The sequence below is a fragment of the Dryobates pubescens genome, chromosome 4, assembly GCF_014839835.1.
Source record: "Dryobates pubescens isolate bDryPub1 chromosome 4, bDryPub1.pri, whole genome shotgun sequence".
In the NCBI taxonomy this organism is placed as follows: domain Eukaryota; kingdom Metazoa; phylum Chordata; class Aves; order Piciformes; family Picidae; genus Dryobates; species Dryobates pubescens.
In genome coordinates this window covers 35,133,468-35,153,579 of record NC_071615.1, presented here as the reverse complement: position 1 = coordinate 35,153,579, position 20,112 = coordinate 35,133,468, and positions in this window count along the sequence as shown.

Here is a 20,112-nt window from a genome sequence, read left to right as displayed (position 1 = left end):
CCGGGAGATGCTCACAGGTTTAAGGATATTTTATGTGTCCTGTTCCGTCCTCTGGTTGATCTTTTCAGGCATGGGAAAGGGCCCAAAGACGGCTGTCTGTGTTTCTCATTTAGCAAAAAGAGAAGTTTTGTATTCCATCCATCTTACCTCCAGATGGTGGTAAGTCAAATCTCAGCACTGAGCCACACTGCAGGACCAGAAGAAGGCAGCTGAGGACTGCCACAGGGCAAAAAAGTCTGTTTAAAAGGAGATGAGGACTGAAAGCTGCTAAGAATAATTAGCATGCCTGTGCTGTTTACCCATTTCATAGTTTGTTAACTCACTACCTAGTAATCATCCTGTCCTTGGTGAGTGTCTCCTTTTTACCTGCTTGCTAAAGAAAAGAAGAGCTTTACCCCAGGCCAACAAGAGGTCAAAGCAAGAACAGAGCAGCCTCAGCAGCCTCACTTCCTTCTCCTGGCTTCACCCCTCACCCAGGGAGTTCCCATGTGCAATTTTATGTATCCCAGAGGAGTTCTGTCTTTGGGCTCGACAGAAGTTGCTATAAGGCTGGAAAAAAAAGGTGTTGATCACTTCTGGTGTCTGACTTAAGTGACCTAAAGATGAGACAGGCTGTGTGCACCCAAAAAGCAGGGTTCTTCCACACATGTTTTTAAGCAGGGTGTTTCTCCCTCCCACTTTTGTTTTCTGAGCCACTATTTGACAAGTATTGATCTGCCTCTCTGCATTTCCTCATTCTCTCAATTCAGACGATTCATTTCAGGTTTAAATAAAGAACTTCTCATCATTTTCTCTTGCTGACTCCCATGCACAAGCATAAAGCTGCATTGTCTGGGATGCCCTGACCGACTGGAAGATGTTTATTTGTAATAAAGATACACCAAAATCCCCTGGATCCCCTGGAAATGATAAACATAGAAATATCTCCATAAGTCTTTAGTCTGTTAAAAAAACCCTGTGTTTACAATTACTATTTTTAGGTCCCAGTTTGGCGTCACAGTGTCCCTTCAAACAAATATCCCAGGCAATGCAATGCATTTCAGAGGGGGAGCAAAGGTTACCACCAACTGTCTTCTTGCTGGTCAAGAGATGCAGCAGATTTTGGGGGTCTGGATGAAAAAACAAAACAAAACAAAACAAAAACCACCCACAACACTTTTCCTGTCTGAGTAAATACTTTTTTTTCTTAGCAGTTCCTTTGTAACCAAGTTAATGGGAATCACACAATCACAGAATGCATCAGCTTGGAAGGTCATCTTGTCCCACCCCCCTGCAGTGAGCAGGGACATCACAGAATCACAGAATGTTAGGGGTTGGAAGGGACCTCCAGAGTTCATTGAGTCCAACCTTCCTGCCAAAAGTCTCCAGAGAAGGAGACTCCACAATCTCTTTGGGCAGCCTGCTCCAGTGTTCTGTCACCCTCACTGTAAAGAAGTTTCTCTTCATGTTGAGGTGGAATCTCCTGTATTCCAGCTTGTACCTCATGTTTCTTATCCTATCACTGGGCACCACCCAAGAGAGCCTGGCATCATCATTTTAACACCCACCCCTCAGATATTTATAGACATTGATAAGGTTCCCTCCCAGCCTTCTCTTCTCAAGACTGAACAGTCCCAGGTCTCTCAGTCTTTCTTCCCAGGAGAGATGTTCAAGTCCCACAATCATCCTCATTGCCTCCTTTAGACTTTCTCCATCAGGTCCCTGTCTCTCTTTGGGGAGACCATGTCTGGACACAGTGTTCCAGGTGTGGTCTCACCAGGGCAGAGTAGAGGGGGAGGAGAACCTCCCTTGACCTGCTGGACACACTTTTGTTAATGCACCCCAGGAAGCCATTGGCCTTCTTGGCCACAAGGGCACATTGCTGTCCCATGGAGAACTTGCTGTCCACTAGGACTCCAAGGTCTTTCTCCATGGAGCTGCTTTCCAGCAGGATGACCTTTAGTGTGTACTGGGGCCTGGTGGTATTCCTCCCCAGAAGCAGGACTCTGCACTTGTCCTTATTGAACCTCATGAGGTTTGCCTTCACCCAGCTCTTCAGCCTGTCCAGACATCATTGAAGGACAGCACATCTCCAACTAGATCAGGTTGCTCAGGCTCCCTCCAACTTTGACCTTGAATGTCTCCAGGTATAGGGCCTCAACCATATCTCTGGGCAACCTGTGAATAAATGTAAGTGAAGTCAAAAGTCAGAATAACTGAGTGGACTCTGCAGAGTCTTTATTACCAACATTTGTTGTGGAACAACAAATATGGGCACACAGAGGGGTGCACCCACCTGCCAGCACAGAAGGTGGAAGGTTTACATCGGCAATAAACAGGGACACAATCATCACACTGAGAGTTTTCAAGCCACATCTTGTTTGGTTCCTGCAGTAAGAAAATCACTAACAGACAGGCCCACTTGCAGAAGTCATGGGTGTTGTGGTAGGACAGCAGCCCAGAAATCTGCATCTGATTTAGTTTTTATTCATTATTAGATGTCACTGTGTTTAACATGAAAGTTCACATCCCATAATAGCTCTGTTTCAAGAAATTACACATATCAGAAAATATGGAAGACATTTTCTTCCTTTTGACTTTCCCTTTCTTTTTTTTTTCTGCCTCAACACAATATAACCATTCAGAACCAAAACTCAGGATGTCACATCCAAACAAGCAGCTTTGCAGATACACACATTCCTGGTTTGTCCTGCACCCTGAACGCTGCCAGTCAGGAATCAAATGCCAAAATTCTGATGCTCTGGAATTGTTTGAGGTGGGAAATCCAGCCCACAGCTGCCTCATTGCTATCTTCCCTGCATCCCCTTCAGGAGTTCTCTAAATCAGATGTACCGAAGGATCCATCTGCTGTACTCAGACTGGTGAGAGGTTTCTGTGTTATTTTGACTGTCAGATCATTTTTATCACAGGGCTCTCTTTTATTGTTCTGAGGAAGACCATTTTTAGATCTCTGTTATCACAGACTGAAGTAGTAACACCTTGCTTTTTTTTAATTTCTGTGGTTTGCCTTTTTTCCTTCTGTCTCTTCCCTCTGCCTTCCTCCCTTTTTTTTTTTCCTTCCTTAAAAACAGCACTGTGAAAAGCTCATTGTTGAGCAGTAGGGCTGTGACATTAAGGTCAAGTCCTTACCCCTTTGCTCATGTTCAGTCTTCTGCTCTCTACAGGCTGAAGTTTAAGTGAGAGAGTAGCACGCAATATTGTACAGAGCTTTGGGCCATTCATGTTAGAAACAGAGCCTACAAGATGATGCTTCCCTCTGAGCACTTTCTTGACTCCTGCTAAAATCAATGTGCAATAGCACTCAAGTCTCCATGGGTTAGGGTGACCACCTCCAACACAGAGCTTGATAGCAACACACTGCTCATAGTTGCTGCTTTTACTTCTGTGCACAATACTGGCCCTTTCTGGACAGCTTAGATTTTCTTCTCACCACCTAGAAGCCTGTAGAACCCTGGACTGCATCTAGTGCATGCTGTATCCCTCAGCTCTGGATAGATTTGGTTCCATGAACTAGAGCAAAAGCCTTCTTTTCTTCTTCTGGCTGCTAAGCAGATATTGTAGCTGTGTAACATTTCCAGCCCAGTGCCACTCACTGAGTAAACTGGCACAACCCACTTGTTTCAGCAAGCAAGTGTGATGGTTTGTTTGATGTGCTAGTTCTGCTGAATTGCATCTTCTTGTTGAGGCAACAGAACTGAAAATTACAGAAGGACTTGGGGATGTCAGTTAATGAAAAACTGCACACGAGCCAGCAATGCATACTCACACCCCAAAAAGCCAACTGTGTTCTGAGCTGCATCCAAAGAAACGTGACAAGAAAGCTGAGGGAGGTGATTCTGCCCCTCTACTGTGCTCTCGTGAGACCCCACCTGGAGTACTGGGTCCAGTTGTGGTGCTCCCAGCATAAGAAGGACAAGGAGCTGCTGGAGCAGATCCAGAGGAGGTCAGAAAGGCAATCAGAGAGCTGGAGAACCTTCTCTATGTGGACAGGCTGCAAGAGTTGGGCTGTTCTGCCTGGAGAAGAGGTGACTTTGGGGATACCTTAAAGCAACCTTCCAATACCTGATGGGGGCCCACAAGAAAGTATGGGAGGTACTTTTTGCAGGAGCTTGTAGTGATTGGAAGAGGGGGGATGGTTTGAAGCTGGAAGAGGGGAAATTTAGTCTGGAGATTAGGAAGAAATTCTTTACAGAGAGGGTGGTGAGACATTGGAACAGGTTGCCCAGGGAGGCTGTGAATGCCCCCTCCCTGGAAATGTTCAAGGCCAGGTCGGATGAAGCCTTGAGCAACCTGGTCTAGTGGAAGGTGTCCCTGCCAATGGCAGGGGTGGGGTTGGAACTAGATGAACTTTAAGATCCCTTTCAAGCCAAACCATTGTATGGTTCTATGAAAAGAAGGGATTTCAAACTGCTGCACTTTGAGCATAAGGAGTGTGAACTGGTAGGGAATTTATTCTCTTTGCTGTCGTTAGCATTCACTTTTTCAGAAATAGACATGTTTTGATTGCCTCCTTTATTTATTTTTAATAGCACTATTTGCACCTTACTGTGTGTTTTGGGTTGATTAGGTATCATTTTCAGCACAAGATTTGTAGAGATCACATCATGTTAAGAAAGAAATGCACCAAAAGCAGCATGGTGCAGGAATCAGGACTGTGTCATTTTAGGATATCAGAAAGCTCTGCTTCCATCTGTCTCTTTTCCAAGAGCAGAGGAGGCTTTTGTGCACTTTGGATCTTGTTTGTGGATTTCAGCTGGTTACACCCAGTGTAAATTGCTTTAACTCCTTTGTTCATCTGACAGCCCCTGCTGAAGACAATAGGAAAACTTTGCGCCACCAGAGGATTTGGTCAGTATTTTGCTTGTCTGTTTGCTTTTCAAATAACAATAAACAAGCGGTGCATAAATAGAATAGCTTACACTTTCTGGTTTACACTTTACGTTGTGTTAGTTGAGGTATCTGCAGCTGCTCTTCTGATTTATCATCCCACCTCTCAGAAGGATGGCATCCCCTTTCCCCTCAAAAGTCAAATTGCATTGGCTTCTACCTCTAGCCCTCCTGCAAACGCTCCTCCAGCCATCTGCATTGGCCAGTAGATGTCATTGTGTTTCCACCACAAGAGCACATCAACCATATCCATCTGGCTGCAAACCCACATCCAGTCCTGCAAACAATGCTGTTGACTACTTAGGACTTTTTCTGCCCTGCAGCAGAATATTTCTTAAAGAAGCTTAGCCAAAAAAAAAAAAAAAAAAGGAAAATTAAGTTCCAAGCATTTGATAGCTGTGACTAACTAGCTAGAATACCCTTGGTCTCAGCTCATATAGTGCCAATGGTGTTATACAAACACAGCTTACTCAACAGGACACAAATCATTCTTAATAAACTATTACAAAAGATGCCAACAGAAGAGGCAGAAATAATGGCTCATGGATTAGCCAGCTTCTTTAAGCAATCAGCTTGCTTTGCTGTGAGGTAATCTGCTCTTCGGTACTCAAAGAGGCACAATTCAAAGTTCTGAATACTTCAGAGCTTTTTAGACCTTTAAAAGTGTAATGAAAAGTGGCTGCAGAGTGTTATTTTCCAGCTATTTTATCCTGGACTATGTTAAGTGCTTCCTAATTTGCATGAGATAATAATATTTGTGATGTAATTAGAAAGTTCCACTTGAGGTCAAAATATGGTAGCAACAGAGAAGCAAACACTTGGCAGTCATTCCAGAGGTAGGGTTTTCCAGAAAGTCTGACCAATATTTTTATCAGCAAAAATAAAAGTTCGTTTTAGGTTTTGGTTTTAACCATCACTTCATAAACTCAATGAATGTAAAAGGACTTTTGGTATCTAACAAGTTCCATTCTCAACTACAGCTCATTTCCCAAGCTCAAGAAGAAGCACAAGATGAACAGAGGGTAAAGTCAGCTTGTGATTTCTGTGCCAGAAATGGCACAGAGGGACAAAATTCCTCACTGGCAGCAACCAGTGAGGCTCTAACAACCCAGGAGACCCTTGACAGATTGGGCAGTGAACTGGCCTTTTGCAATGTGTTCTGAGTTTCTGGGGCCAGCCACAAGACAGAGTGAAGTCAATGGAAAGCTTTTGCTTACTGGCAGTGGGCTGTGGATGAATCCACGAATCAGGTTTTCTGGAGGCTGGGTGCAGTGCCTCTGTGTTGGGATGAGGCAGTTAAATGTGTGGGCTTGAATTTGAAATGACAAGCTCCATCTCATGAGTTTCTCTCGCCTTAAGTTTAACTAGCTCAGGAATAACCTGAGGTGGTGCTGTGATAAGTGGTGTTCTTCCCTTGAAATGCCTATGGGAGACCCAAGGAAAGGAGCTTGTCCTCTTGCTTGCTCACAGAAACACTAAAGCCCCTTTCTGTCCTGGCACACAGTTGCACAGGGAGGAATCACAGAATGGTTTGGGCTGGAAGGGAACTTTAAAGACTATCCCCTCCAGCTTCTTGCTATTGGCAGTGACACAGAATCACAGAACACCTTGAGTTGCAAGAGACATTAAAAGTAATCTAGTTCCAACTCCCCTGCCATGGGCAAGGACACCTCTTACTAGCCCAGCTTGCTCAAGGCCCCATCCAACCTGGTCTTAAACACTTCCAGGGATGAGGCATCCACAACTTCTCTGGGCAACTCATTCCAATGTGTCACCACTCATAGTAAAGAACTTCTTCGTAATGTCAAATCTAAACCTACTTTGCTCTAGTTTAAAACCATCTCCCCCCCTTGTCCTATCATCACATGCCCTTATAAAATGTCTCTCTCCAGCTCTCCTGTAAAGCCCCCTTCAGGTACTGGCAGGCCACTATAAGGTCTCTCTGGAGGCCTTCACTTCTCCAGGTGGAACAGGAGTATGGCAGTGATCATGCCCCTGTATTTGGCACTGCTGAGGCCACATCTCAAATACTGTGTTTGGTTTTGTCCCTCTCACTAGAAGAAAGACATTGAGGTGCTGGAGCAGGTCCAGAGAAGGGCAACAAAGCTGGAAAAGGGTTTAGAGAGCAGGTCTGGTGAAGAGCAGCTGAAGGAACTGGGGTTTAGTCTGGAGAAGAGGAGGCTGAGGGGAAACCCCATCAGCCTCTACAACTCCCTGAAAGGAGGTTGGACTGAGGTGGAGCTCAGTCTCTTCTCTTCTTGACTGCTGCTCAATCTCTGAAGGATGCAAAGGAAACCCTGTACTACCCAGCTGAGGCTGGGCTCAAGCTGCTAAGCTCCCAGTGCTTCCAGACTTTCACATTCACCTGGCATTTCTCATCAGAATAAGATAATTCAGAATTGCCCTCAGGTAACTTTTTTGATCTACATCAGCTGAGCCCTAAATAAGAGATATGCAGCCACTGTCTCCAGAAGCTGAATTCCCAGCTCAGTGTTTTCCCATTCCTCTCTCTGCTTCTCAGTGGCTTCTGGGGTAACAGTAATTTCATTTCCATGGCCAGATATTGTTGCATGCTATGGCCTTTGCTAGGATCATAAATGAAAGGGGGTAGCAAAAATTATACTGGTTTTGTAAAGGGGAATGCTTCCCTCTACTAGCATCCTAACTGAGATCCACCCAATTTGCTCATGAAACACTGAACTATCCTCACCAGTAAGTAGGTATGAAAACAGATGCAGTGGATAAAAGAGGTTCTGAAGGCTGACCAAAATCCACCTCATAGTACCAACACCATGACACAGCTGCAGTGCTGGCAGAGGGCTGTGGTGTTCCCCAGCTAGTACCATGTGTGCCACAGCCCAGCTCTGCTGAACCCATGTTGACTTTGGGATATGGTTTTATGGCCATATTGGTCTTAGGTTGATGGTTGAACTCAATGACCTTAGAGGTCTTTTCCAACCAAAAATATTCTAGGATTCTATGATTTGTCTCACTCCTGCTCCCTGTCCCATGCAGCCAGGGATTCCTGGCACATTTTACTGGCTGAAAGCTCATCAGGAAGTTCTCTAATTTCAGGTACACATTATTTTCAGGCAGCCTCCTACTTTATTACAGTCTGATGCTGTGAAACATACACCAAATGTAAAGCAGAAGAAAACAGAGCCCTGCCTGAGGACATCCACACAGAGATGGAGACAGTGGCATGCGGGTACACTGGTGGGATGGATGTGGGAGCCCAAAGATCTGACATTAATCTGGACTCCAGTAAGTCTCCTCTGTCTCATTTTTCCTTCTCACCCAGGGGAGGTAATGCCAGTCATTATCTTGTTTCACCTGAGGAAAAATGTTATCAAGATTAGTAAGGCACTTACATGCTACAGAGACTGGAAAATTCCTACGCCTGCAGAAGATCATGAAAGAAAGACTGACTCTACTTGTTGTACCAAAGGCAGAAGCTAAGGGAAAGGAACTATTTCACTTCCTAAGCATGCCTTGGGTATCTTCACAACACAAATAACCTAAAATAAAACATTTAGAAAACCCAAACCACCAAAAAGCCCAGACCAGTGCCTGATAATGTAATTACAGCCTGTGTTAGTACACACTTCCATAAGGGAGATGAATGGAGACTTTCTGAATATTAGACATTTTGATAAATCCAAGATTTGCTGAATTTGGAGCTGCCACTACCTTAATATTCTTTAATCTTCAGTGCAACTGGGCATGAGTTTCAGTATCTTTCCTTGCTCAAAGCAGACCTGAGCATGGGAGCAGTCAGGTACAGGTGAAGGTTTTGCGGCAGGGTTCAAGGAACCAGAGTCACTCTCTGTAGTGTCCAGGGAGATGTGTGAGCCTGTGGCGACCACACTGCTGGGCTGCATGGATGCCACTGCAAAAGCATCCCTGGTGGTATGAATATCCCCCTTGCCACAGAGGCCTCAGAAAGGCACTTGGCTTGTATTTGTCACCTGAGATTCTTCTGCACACCATAGAGGCAGCTCGCTCACTGCACACCACAGCGTGCACAGCCACAAATCTGTAAGATTTAGTACTGACAGGCATAAAAAGAGACGTGTTGGGGGGTTGAGGGGCTTGGGGTAGGTTCCTACCATGGTGTAATTACATTGCTTATTAGGAAAAATTTCTTTCCTGCAAGAGTGGTCAGGCATTGGAACAGGGAGGTGGTGGAGTCACCATTCTTGGAAGTGTTAAAAAACCCTGTAGACATGACACTTTGGGACATGGTTTAGTGGGCATGGTGGTGTTGAGTTGATAGTTGGACTTGATGATCTTAGAGGTCTTTTCCAACCTTTTAATGATTCTATGTTTGCTTTTTTTCTGCATCTCCCTTTCTTTACCCCTCTGGTTTCCGCTAGGCTCTCCTAACTGCCTAAAAGACAGTCAGAGAGGCTAAGCCACTTCTCTAGGCTCCTTCTGCAGCTGGGACCACCACATCCTAACAAGATCTCATTACTTCTTGAGAGATGGGTCTAACTGGTGGATCAGCACCTTTTCTTTTTTTCTTCTTCTTCTGCTGCCTGCAACTGCAGTTAAGGCACTTGGGCTCCTCCCTACCCAGCAGTGGCATTTCTGAGGAACAAAGACAATGGGCTGGCTCCTGACTTCTAGTGAGTGCTGTGCCCACCTTTGCTATCCATAACAGCAGGCTGTGCACCCCCCAGGTTCTGCATCCTCCAGCCATGGGTTAGATTTGCTTGTACTTTGTGTCTCTTGACCATTTCTAAAAGAAAATATCAAACTTTGCCACAGCTAAAAATTTAATCAAGAAAACCTGATTGTAGAATCACAGAATTGTCAGGGTTGGAAGGGACCTCAAGGATCATCTAGTTCCAACCCCCCTGCCATGGGCAGGGACACCTCACACTAGATCAGGTTGCTCAGAGCCACCTCCAGCCTGGCCTTAAAAACTTCCAGGGATGGGGCTTCCACCACCTCCCTGGGCAACCTGTTCCAGTGTCTCACCACACTTACAGTGAAGAACTTCTTCCTAACATCTAATCTAAATCTCCCTTCCTCTGGCTTGGATCCATTCCCCCTCGTCCTAAAAAACCTCTCACCAGCTTTCTCGTAGGCTCCCTTCAGATACTGGAAGGCCACAATAAGGTCTCCTGGGAACCTTCTCTTCTCCAAAGTGAACAGCCCCAACTCTCTCAGCCTGTCTTCATAGGAAAGGTGCTCCAGCCCTCTGATCATCCTCGTGGCCCTTCTCTGGACACATCATGTTCATGCACGATTGTTCTTCAATGGGGTAATTTTGCATTCCAGCTGTTCTTAGCACAATATCATCACCAAACTCTCTTGGTATGTGCTGAGTGTAGAAAGTCAGTTGAGATGTTCTAATGATGTCGAAATGAAATGCTGTCAGTGCAAATCCATGAAGTGACAGAATGGTGTCAGAAATGAAAGGGAATCATATCAGAGTGTGTTCCAGCACCACTCACAAATTTGTGAGAAGGAAAGGGTGCCACAATTTGGGGACAATGTTTGTTATGACAGAAATGCTCAAACAGCTTTAAAGGGAAGCATGCGTTTGCCAGCCGCATCACTTTTTGATCCAACAGATTTATCAAGAAGTTGGATTAATTTCCTCTATAAATACCTCTGTGAGCAGAACACTCCTGTGTGTTGCAGAAAGGGGGGTTGAAGTAGTTGCAGCTGTAGGTTTCTTCTGAAACAGAATAGGAAAGTTCATAGCATAGCTTTCTTTTGAGAGAAGGAAAAACAAACCACTTCTCACCCAGTTATCCTCATTAAGAAAACCCACAGCCCAGTGTCTCTATTCCATCCTGAAGAAAGGACTCTCTAAGCATCACAGGTAGGAAAAATCTATCATAGGATCATAGAATCACAGAATGGTAGGGGTTGGAAGGGACCTCTGGAGATCATCTAGTCCAAAGCTCCTGCTGGAGCAGATTCACCTAGATCAGGTTGCACAGGAACACATCCAGGTGGTTTTGAAAGTCTCCGGAGAAGGAGACTCCACCACATCCCTGAGCAGCCTGCTCCAGTGCTCTGTCACCCTCAAAGTAAACTTTTTCCTTTGTTCAAGTGAAACCTCCTGTGTTCTAATTTGTACCCAGTACCCCTTGTCCTATTGCTGGGCACCACTAGAAAGAGCTCTGTACCTATTTCTTCTAAAAATTCCCACACCCTTTGAGTAAGGATTTGTATTTTGCAGCCATTCACCTCCCTACTAACATTGTGCTTAGCAACAAAACTGGACATTAGGAAGGAGTTCTTTACTATGAGGGTGGTCAGACACTGCAACAGGCTGCCCAGAGAAGTTGTGGAGGCCTCATCCTTGGAAATATTTAAGACCAAGCTGGATGGAGCTTTGAAAAACCTGGTCTAGGTGAGATATCCCTGCTTACTGCAGGAGTGGCACTAGATGATCTTTAAGGTCCCTTCCAACTAAGCCATTGTATGATTCTATGAAGAGCAGAACCTTAAACAGGACAAAAGACGTTGCCTAACATTTCAGCTGATTAGAAGAATTTTCCTAAGTGCCAGTCTGCTGTAGGGACTTACACTACATTTGCCAGTGCTTGATTGCTTGATTTAAACCACAGTGTAGGTTCTGATTTATTTATTTTTTCAGCCAAGATTTTCTTTTACCAAAACCTGTAAATTTGGTTATTCAGAAATCTTCTCTGGCTTGACTTGAGAGGTTTTTCTCTTCAGCTGGCCATACTGACACAAATAAGACGAAATTGACATCTACAAGCTCCACGCTGATGTTTTACAACACATTTCCATTCTCTGCTTACACTTTGTCTTTAATTTCTTTTTGGACAAGAACCAAAGACCTTAAAGAAATACTCAAAGGTGAAGCAAAATAACGAATTTTATGTCAAGAGCAATGTATGTTTTGCATGGCAGAATTGTTATGGAGTGGTAACTCAAAATAAGTATTTTAAGGATTCATCAGAATTCCCAGTGGAACAAAATCCTACCTAAAATGCTTGGACTTTTAGAAAAGCAGAAAATACTGAAAACTGGGAAGCAATGTTGCTCAAAGATTGGTTTTCTGCAATGGTGTGGACAGTGATAGAATGATAGGAATGGCGGTAAGAAAAAAAAATGGATTTCATGTCTAAATAGATATTTGATCAGATTAAAACTCCTCAGGAAATCTCTGAAGACGCTGCTGATTCCTGGTGGACAACAAGTTATCCATGAGACAGCAATGTGCCTTTGTGGCCAAGAAGGCCAATGGGATCCTGGGGTACATTAGGAATAGCGTGGCCAACAGATCAAGGGAGGTTCTCCTCCCCCTCTACTCTGCCCTAATGAGGCCCCACCTGGAATATTGCATCCGGTTCTGGGCTGTCCAGTTCGAGAGGGACAGGGATCTACTTGAGTTAGTCTAACAGAGGGCTACAAGGGACTGGAGCACTGCCTTATGAGGAAAGGCTGAGAGACTTGGGGCTGTTCAGTCTGGAGAGGAGAAGACTGAGGGCTGGGTGTCAGGAAGGAAAAGACAGCCTCTGCTCACTTGTACCCTGTGATAGGACAAGGGGCAATGGATGTAAACTGCAGCACAGGAAGTTTTACCACAACAAGAGGAAGAACTTCTTTACTGTAAGGGTCACAGAGCACTGGAACAGGCTCCCCAGAGAAGTTGTGGAGTCTCCTTCTCTGGAGACTTTCAAGCCCTGTCTGGATGTGTTTCTGGCATGGGGAGTCAGACCCGAACATCTCCAGAGGTCCTTTCCAACCCCTAACATCCTGTGATCCTGTGAACATTCTTTGGATATTTGCAGTTTTGAGGAAATATTTCTGGTTTACTTAGGAATAGTTCATTATGCTTCCATCTGTGTAAAACATGCTCCTCAAAGTAGCAAAGAAAAGTGGGGGGAAAAAAATCATGTTTCACATCATGCTAACAAATGGGGAAATGTTTTCAAGCCTTTCAATTAAAACTGGGATTTCTTCAAGTAAGGTTGAATATTCATTTTTTTTTTCCCCCTGTGTAAACAATTTCTTTTCCCCTCAGAGGAACTCTCCGAGATCTTCTGTACATTCATAGATGGAAAAAGTACATCTATTTCTATGTCAAATGTGTCTCAGTGGGGGGGGGGGGGTGTGCAGGGGGAAATTATTTTTTTTCCATTTTATTGCTTTCATTTTCTACTCTTCTTGCATGTTGGAATACTCCAGGTGGGTGCTGCGTGTGCTTCTGATTATGCCGTGTAACACAGCGGGGAGACCTCTTATCTCAGTCTGGTTGCCTGGTTGAGGGAAAAAAAAATAAATAAATAAAAAGAAAACTATAAAATAAAATAAAAATCACATTTAAGGTAGTAAACACAGCTGTGGAAGAAGCATTTTCTATTTCCTTGCTGTTTGTTTTAACGCACTAAAATGGCATAATTACAGAAGTTTGCAAAAACGCCAAGATGTAAACCAAAATAATTTGGTCTCTGGGTTTCTGTTACAGTCTCTGTGTCTTCAGATAAAGTGTTCAAAAAGCACAAGGAAAGTCTTTTCTGCTTTATGCTCTGTTTTGCCCTGATAAATCAAATGCAGGATTTCAGAGAAAAAAGGAGTTTAGAAGTCATCTCGTGGTTACGTCGGTGTTAAAGAAGTGTTCAGATCTTGTTCTTGACGTTTTTCATGCCAGCTTGGAACTTTGGTCTTGAAGATTTGTGTGTCTATTGTTTTAATATTATTTTTTTTCCCCTTGACTCTGCAAGCACTTTAAAGATAGGAAATTTTCAGAGCTATGAAAAATAAATAAATAAATAAAAGAAAAGAATAGAGGTTTTGTAAATCTAACCAACCCAACTTCATTTGAGGAAAATTAAATCTGAACTCTGAAAGAGGACAATGCCTTTTATTTTATTTATTTTTTTTCAGCTTGCAAAGAAATAGAGTAATGCAATCCTTTTTTTATTTCCCATTTAAAGGAGGCTGAAGCATTTTCATCTGTGGTGTGTAAAGCCTGCTTTGCAGAGAACAAATCTGGAGCGCACACACTGTATTTGGGCTTAAGTAGAGAGAGTTGGGCTTCATAGAGAGAGTGATTGCCCACTGGAATGTGCTGCCTGGGGAGGTGGTGGAGTCACCATCTGTGGAGGTGTTTAGGAGGAGACTTGATAGGGTGCTTGGTTGCATGGTTTAGTTGATAAGGTGGTGTTGGATGATGGGCTGGAGGCGATGATCTTGAAGGTCTCTTCCAACCTGGTCTATTCTATTCTATTCTATTCTATTCTATTCTATTCTATTCTATTCTATTCTATTCTATTCTAAGTTGGGTGAATAAACAGCATTGTAATGTTACAACCATTAAAAGAAAAAAAGTGCAGAAATTCATGAATGTCACTTTTTTAACCCTGTATTACTTTCTGAAGTTCAAGTAGTAAAGGATTAAATGTGAAGCCCTCAGTAAGGAGCCCTTCCACCTGAGCTGCATCCATTCTCTATCTCCTATTATTTCACCAAAAGAAGCAGCAGATTTTGAGGGATGTCCTCAGGCCAAATTCTGCCCACAAAAAGCTGATACCATGTCCCCTGAAATCCCATGTAAGATAATGCTAACATCTTGGCCACTTTGCTCTGTGGAAGATTTCATCTTTTTTATCACCAGAGCTGCATAAAGTTCTCTTTAACTAGGACTGGAAAGACTCTCCCTGGCACCAGTGTCCCTTTGGATCACACTGTACCATCCTTTTACTCCATCCACATCTATTATTTCGCTGCCCAGAATTGTTGTAATATGACTGCATCCCTTCATTACCTCTGCATTTTATCCGGCTGATTTTCTAAAGCCAGAGAGGATCATTATCAGCTCTTGCATAACACAGCAAATAGGCTGAAGACAGGCTTTGGGGCAATGCTTTTCTCTCCTCTGCAGTCCACCTTCTTCAGACTGTAAGTAGGTTGAAGCAAAGAGCAACAGAAAGCATGATCAGGATTTCTGACCTGCCTAAAATCAGTAACAAGTGCCAGAGGAAGAAAATATTTCATAGAATCACAGAATCATACAACCATAAAATCATAGAATCATAGAACTATAGAATCATAGAATGGTTTGAGTTGGAAGGGACCTTAAAGATCATCCAGTTCCAACTCCCCTGCCATGGGCAGGAACACCCCCCCGCTAGACCAGGCTGCTCAAAGCCTCATCCAGTCTGGTCTTAAATACTTCCAAGGATGGGGTATCCACAACTCATGTCTAGCTCATCACAGTAGAATCCTCCAGCCGAGTGGGATGGAGAGCAAGGGCAGGTGAGGGCCTCTAAAGCAAGGGTTCTGAAATGGGTGGGCTCTGGCAGAAGCTACAACTCTGTGGTTCCAGATACTGAACCAGAAAATGGAGCATGGGCACACAAAACATCCATCTATCCCCACTAAAGCCAATGGGGACCCTTGATGTTGGTTTTAGCAGGACCTGGATCATGGTGGTGGTTTGTATCAGGGAAAAAGAACAGGCAGTCATACCCAGCTCATTGCAAAGAACTCTAGGTTTAACTGCTGGTCCTTCAAGTGATGAAAAGTCCCAAGTCTACATCCAGGCATCATTATGCAGCCACCATTTCTAACTAAGGAGGATTCTGAAGTCAGGGTATTGGCACATTAACCATGAGGACTTTGTTTAGCAGCACATGAGAATAGAAAAAGTGGAATGTTTTGTGAAACTGATAAAAAGATTACAGAAAATCTGCACATTTGAAGGCAAGAAAGGAACCATAAATTATTTGCTCTGACTTCCTGCACAGCGCAAACCTGCAACCTAATTTGGTTGTGCCTGCATCATTCCTCTGCTTGATCCAAAGATCTCACTTGGAAAGGGAAACATCTTCATTAAAAAGTCCAAGTCATGCAGAAGTCACCATAGCCCTTTGGATTTTTTTTTCCAAAGGTTAACTTTCTGAAAGAAGAAAATTTTTTAAAGCACACAAAACATCTTTTTTCTAATTAAAATGTATTTTCAGTTAAATATCTTGAGTGAAAAGTTTTTCCTTCTGTATGTATTCACTCAGGTCATACTTTACCTCAAAATAGTGCCCACTTTGGAGTCCCTTAAGGAAAACATCTTCCTTCTCATTCCCAAATCAAGGCATTTTCCTAATAATAAAAGCAGAATCAAGGTCACAGAAGCACAAATGATACAACCCCAAGAGCTATTTTTCAGTCACTGACTAAAGAACATTGTGATGGAAGAAATCTGAGCTGAAGAAGAAAATAACCTCCATTTTTCCAATAAATGAAATACCTTCTCCAGAATGTAAAATGAATCTTAAAGCAGAGCGTCTTGATGCTTCTTGCAGCAGGGCCTCTTTCAGGGACAAAGATGTAATTCAAACATGGAGACCAGGAGGGGAAAAAAGAAAGAAAGAAAGAAAGGGAAAATAGAAGTCTTTTCCTCTACACTTATGAATATGACAGTGACCTTACAGAGTCCCTTGAAGATGCAGCCAGTGACATCCAGCTTCCCTGCAGGGCTGCTCGCAGCTGCGGGCTGGATTGTGAAAGATGAGGAGGAAAATGTCCCCTGTGCTGCACAGGAAACTTTTAGGACACCAAGTGTGGATTATGCCAGCGTGCATTTTAGTGGAGGATATAAAAGCTAAGGCAGAAGCTGAACTAAAATAATACAGTCCTGGAATTCCATCATGAGGAAAGTTCAAAATTATAATCATATTAATACTATTATTAATGTTATTAATATTTATAATAATGACAATAATAAGAAACTCTAACAATATTAATAATCTATGACTGGAGTGGATTTTATGACAGATTTAAGTAATTTCATAGAATCATAGAATTGTTTTGGTTCAAAAAGACCTCTAAGATCATCAAGTCCAGCCATCAACCCAGCACCACCACTCCCAATAAGCCATGTCCTGAAGTGCCATGTCTACAAGTTTTTTGAACACTTCCAGGCATGATGACTCCACCAGCTCCCTGGGTAGCCTGTTTCACTGCCTGGCCACTCTTGCAGGAAAGAAATTTTTCTTAATGTCCAATATAAACCTCCCCTGGTGCAACTTGTCATTTTCTTTTCTCCTGTCACTAGTTACTTGGGAGAAGAGACCAACACCCACCTCACTACAACCTCCCTTCAGTTTTAGAGAGCAATGAGGTCTCCTCTCAACCTCCTTTTCTCCAGACTAAACAACCTCAGTTCCCTCAGCTGTTCCTCACAAGATCAGTTCTCCAGACCCTTCAAGGGCTACATTATGAAAGTTTGGCTGACCTTGAGTAGGACAGAATCATAGAATCATTAAGGTTGGAAAAGACCTCTAAGATCATGGAATAATTGAATGGTTTGGATTGGACGGGACTTTAAAGATCATCTGTTTCCAACAACTCTGCTGTTGGCAGGGACACCTTCTACTTGACCAGCTTGCCTAAGGCCTCATCTGACCTGGATTTGAACACCTCCATGGAGGGGGCATCCATGACCTCCCTGGCCAATCTCTTCCAGTGCCTCACCATCCTCACTGTAAAGAATTTCTTCCTAATACCCAATCTAAGTCTCCCCTCCTCAAGCTTCAATCCATTCCCTCTCATCCTATTACCATAAGCCCTTGTCAAAAGTCCCCATCTCTCATGTAGCTCCCTTCAGTTACAGGAAGGCTGCTCTAAGGTCTTCCCAAAGTCTTCTCTTCTCTAGGCTGAACAGCCCGAACACTCACAACCTGTCCCCATGGGTGAGGTTCTCCAGCCCTCTGATCATCTTCATAGCCTCCTCTGGGCCTGCCCCAGTAGTCTGATGTCCTTCTTATGCTGAGGGCACCAGAACTGAATGCATCACGAAGTCCAACTTATAGGGTCGTTATTAAAAAGGTGAAAGGAAAATTGTGAGCTTCATTCCTGAGGTTTGAAGGGGGAAATCCCTGTTCTGTGTTCCCTGAGGAGCCCTGCAGGTGGACTTTCCTTAATCCCTTTACCAGCAGCCCTGCCCTGCTCTCTTGAAAACACACTAAAGGGCCTGAGGAGTTACACCTCAGATTCTTTGGTCATTTTTAGCGGGGATGTCAGAGACCTGAGAAAGCAGTCCTGAAGCACTGGGATGCAAAGGGATTTATGTGACATCTGAAGTCCCGCAGAGAGGCAGCAACTCTGCTCCTGTCTGAGCGGCTGACAAGTGATTTATGGCTGAAGGATATGTGACAGGCAGGAGAGAATAAGCAGAGTGAATATCCATACTAGAGACAAAACAACTGTCTTCCTTGAGGAGCAACTGCCTTTGGCTACTTGGAGCTAAAAGATGCAGCAATAAATTTTAAGGCCTGAAAAGATCATTACAGTCATCCAGCCTAGCTGCCCACTCTTCCAGGATGCTGAATTTCCTGAAGTCATCCCTTCCTGATGCCATGATCAAGGTTCTTAGATCTTCTGCTAGTGGCTGGAGGTCCTTCCCAGTGTGCCACTGTCACCATCACTCTGACTGCCACGACTGCCCCCTGCAGCATCTTCCTTGCAACACCAGAGCCAGGCAGCAAGGGCAGCTAGAGCAGACTTTTTCTCAGGAGTATTTCTGTCAAAGAGAGCCTCTACACCTGGCTCTTCAGTGATGCTGCCTCATGCTCTCCAGCACCTCTAGCAGCAGTTTTGTCCACACAGTTCCAGGTCCATGCTCAAATGTCTGTAAAGGAAATCTCAGGCAACTGCAAGAAGCCATGCTCCAGCAGTTCTTGCTGCTGATCCAAACTGCAGATCTGAAGATGGCTCCATCTAGTCTGTGTCTTGTCTTTCTTGGAAGCCACAGGGCCTCGAGTGAAGTACCTATGGCTCCTGAAATAACAGTGCCCAACCATTTTGAGACCAGGCAGGCAGCAGAACGAGTCCATCAGGAAAAGCTGAGTTTTCTGTAGATGCTTCTCTGCTGTCCTCCATCACCTCACAAAGAGACCAGTGTTACACCAGAGTGGAAGCACGTGAGCTGGAAATGGTAAAAAAGGCTGGGACAGACTTCACCTGAAACATCCTGCCCAACCCAGAGAAGGTCTCCTTGTTTGTAAAGATGGGTCTCATCCATGCTGAGCCATGAAATGGAAGAACAGAAGTTCCCCATCTGCCCCATGAGCTTATATGGACAGAGCTCCAAAATGGAAGGAAATGGGTGAGTTCATTGAGTATTTCCCATTCTGGAGGGTCAGGCCATGGTTAAATGGGGACTGCCTTGGGAAGGTTGTGATGCATCAAGAAATGACTAAACAACTCTTCAGTGAGCCTGGAAGGCACAACTTGAGAAAGGAGGGAAGGAGGACTGCAGACAGGAGTTTTATATCTCCGGGAATCTCTGAACATCATTTTGTCCCACACATTCAGTCAGTCTCCTACACTCCTACACTCCTGACACTGACCAGGAGCCCTGGCCTGGTCACATTGGTGCAACTTCTTGGCAAATAAAAGAGACAGCAACAGTTTGTCCTGAAAAGCTAATCCTGTGGCCAACCCACAGCAGTGAGACCATCAGCCATGGAAATGCCAAAGTGACAGGTTTGCTTTGTTAACTAGAGGCCTGGCATTTGCTGGGCACAGGCAAGCAACTGGAGGAGAAGAAATTGTTCCATGGGTGAGAGATGACCAGAACTGTGTGAACGCTTTGGGGTGGAGGGTGAAAATAACATCTACTCCAAGCTTGCTTTGATCACAAGGTCACAGGAGCATACTTCCATCAACACAAGTGGTGACCTTCAGAGGAACACAAGACCTCCTTTTCTTTTGAAGGGACATACATTCCCCAAAGAAGAGCATGTCATGCATGGCTCCCCAGGGAAGTGACTGAATCCCCATCACTGGAGGCATTTAAAACAGGCAGAGATGTGGTTCTGAGGGACATGGTTTAGCACCAGACTTGTCAGAGTTAGAGAATGGTTGGACTCAATGATCTTAAAGGGCTTTTCCAACCAATTTTCAAATTACTCTGTCATTCTATGATTCTATGCCTAGATGGAGAAATGTCTGTTTTCCTCTCCTTGAACCTTCTGTGCTCAGAGGCTCTGCAGAAAGCTACTGAAATCTGACCAAAAAGTCCTAGACTCTTTCCCTGGGTTTTCTATTGGGTTTCTTTCTTCTCCCTTGCTCACAACTGGTTTTCTTTCAAAATCCTTTCCTGCCTTTTCTCCTTTTATCACTGCCCTGTGAACATCCTTCTAGGCTTACCCTCTCCACTGGCTTACAGCTTGCTTTTGCTCATTCTGAACATGACAAGATTTTTCCTTTGAAGCTGATGTAATTTTAGTT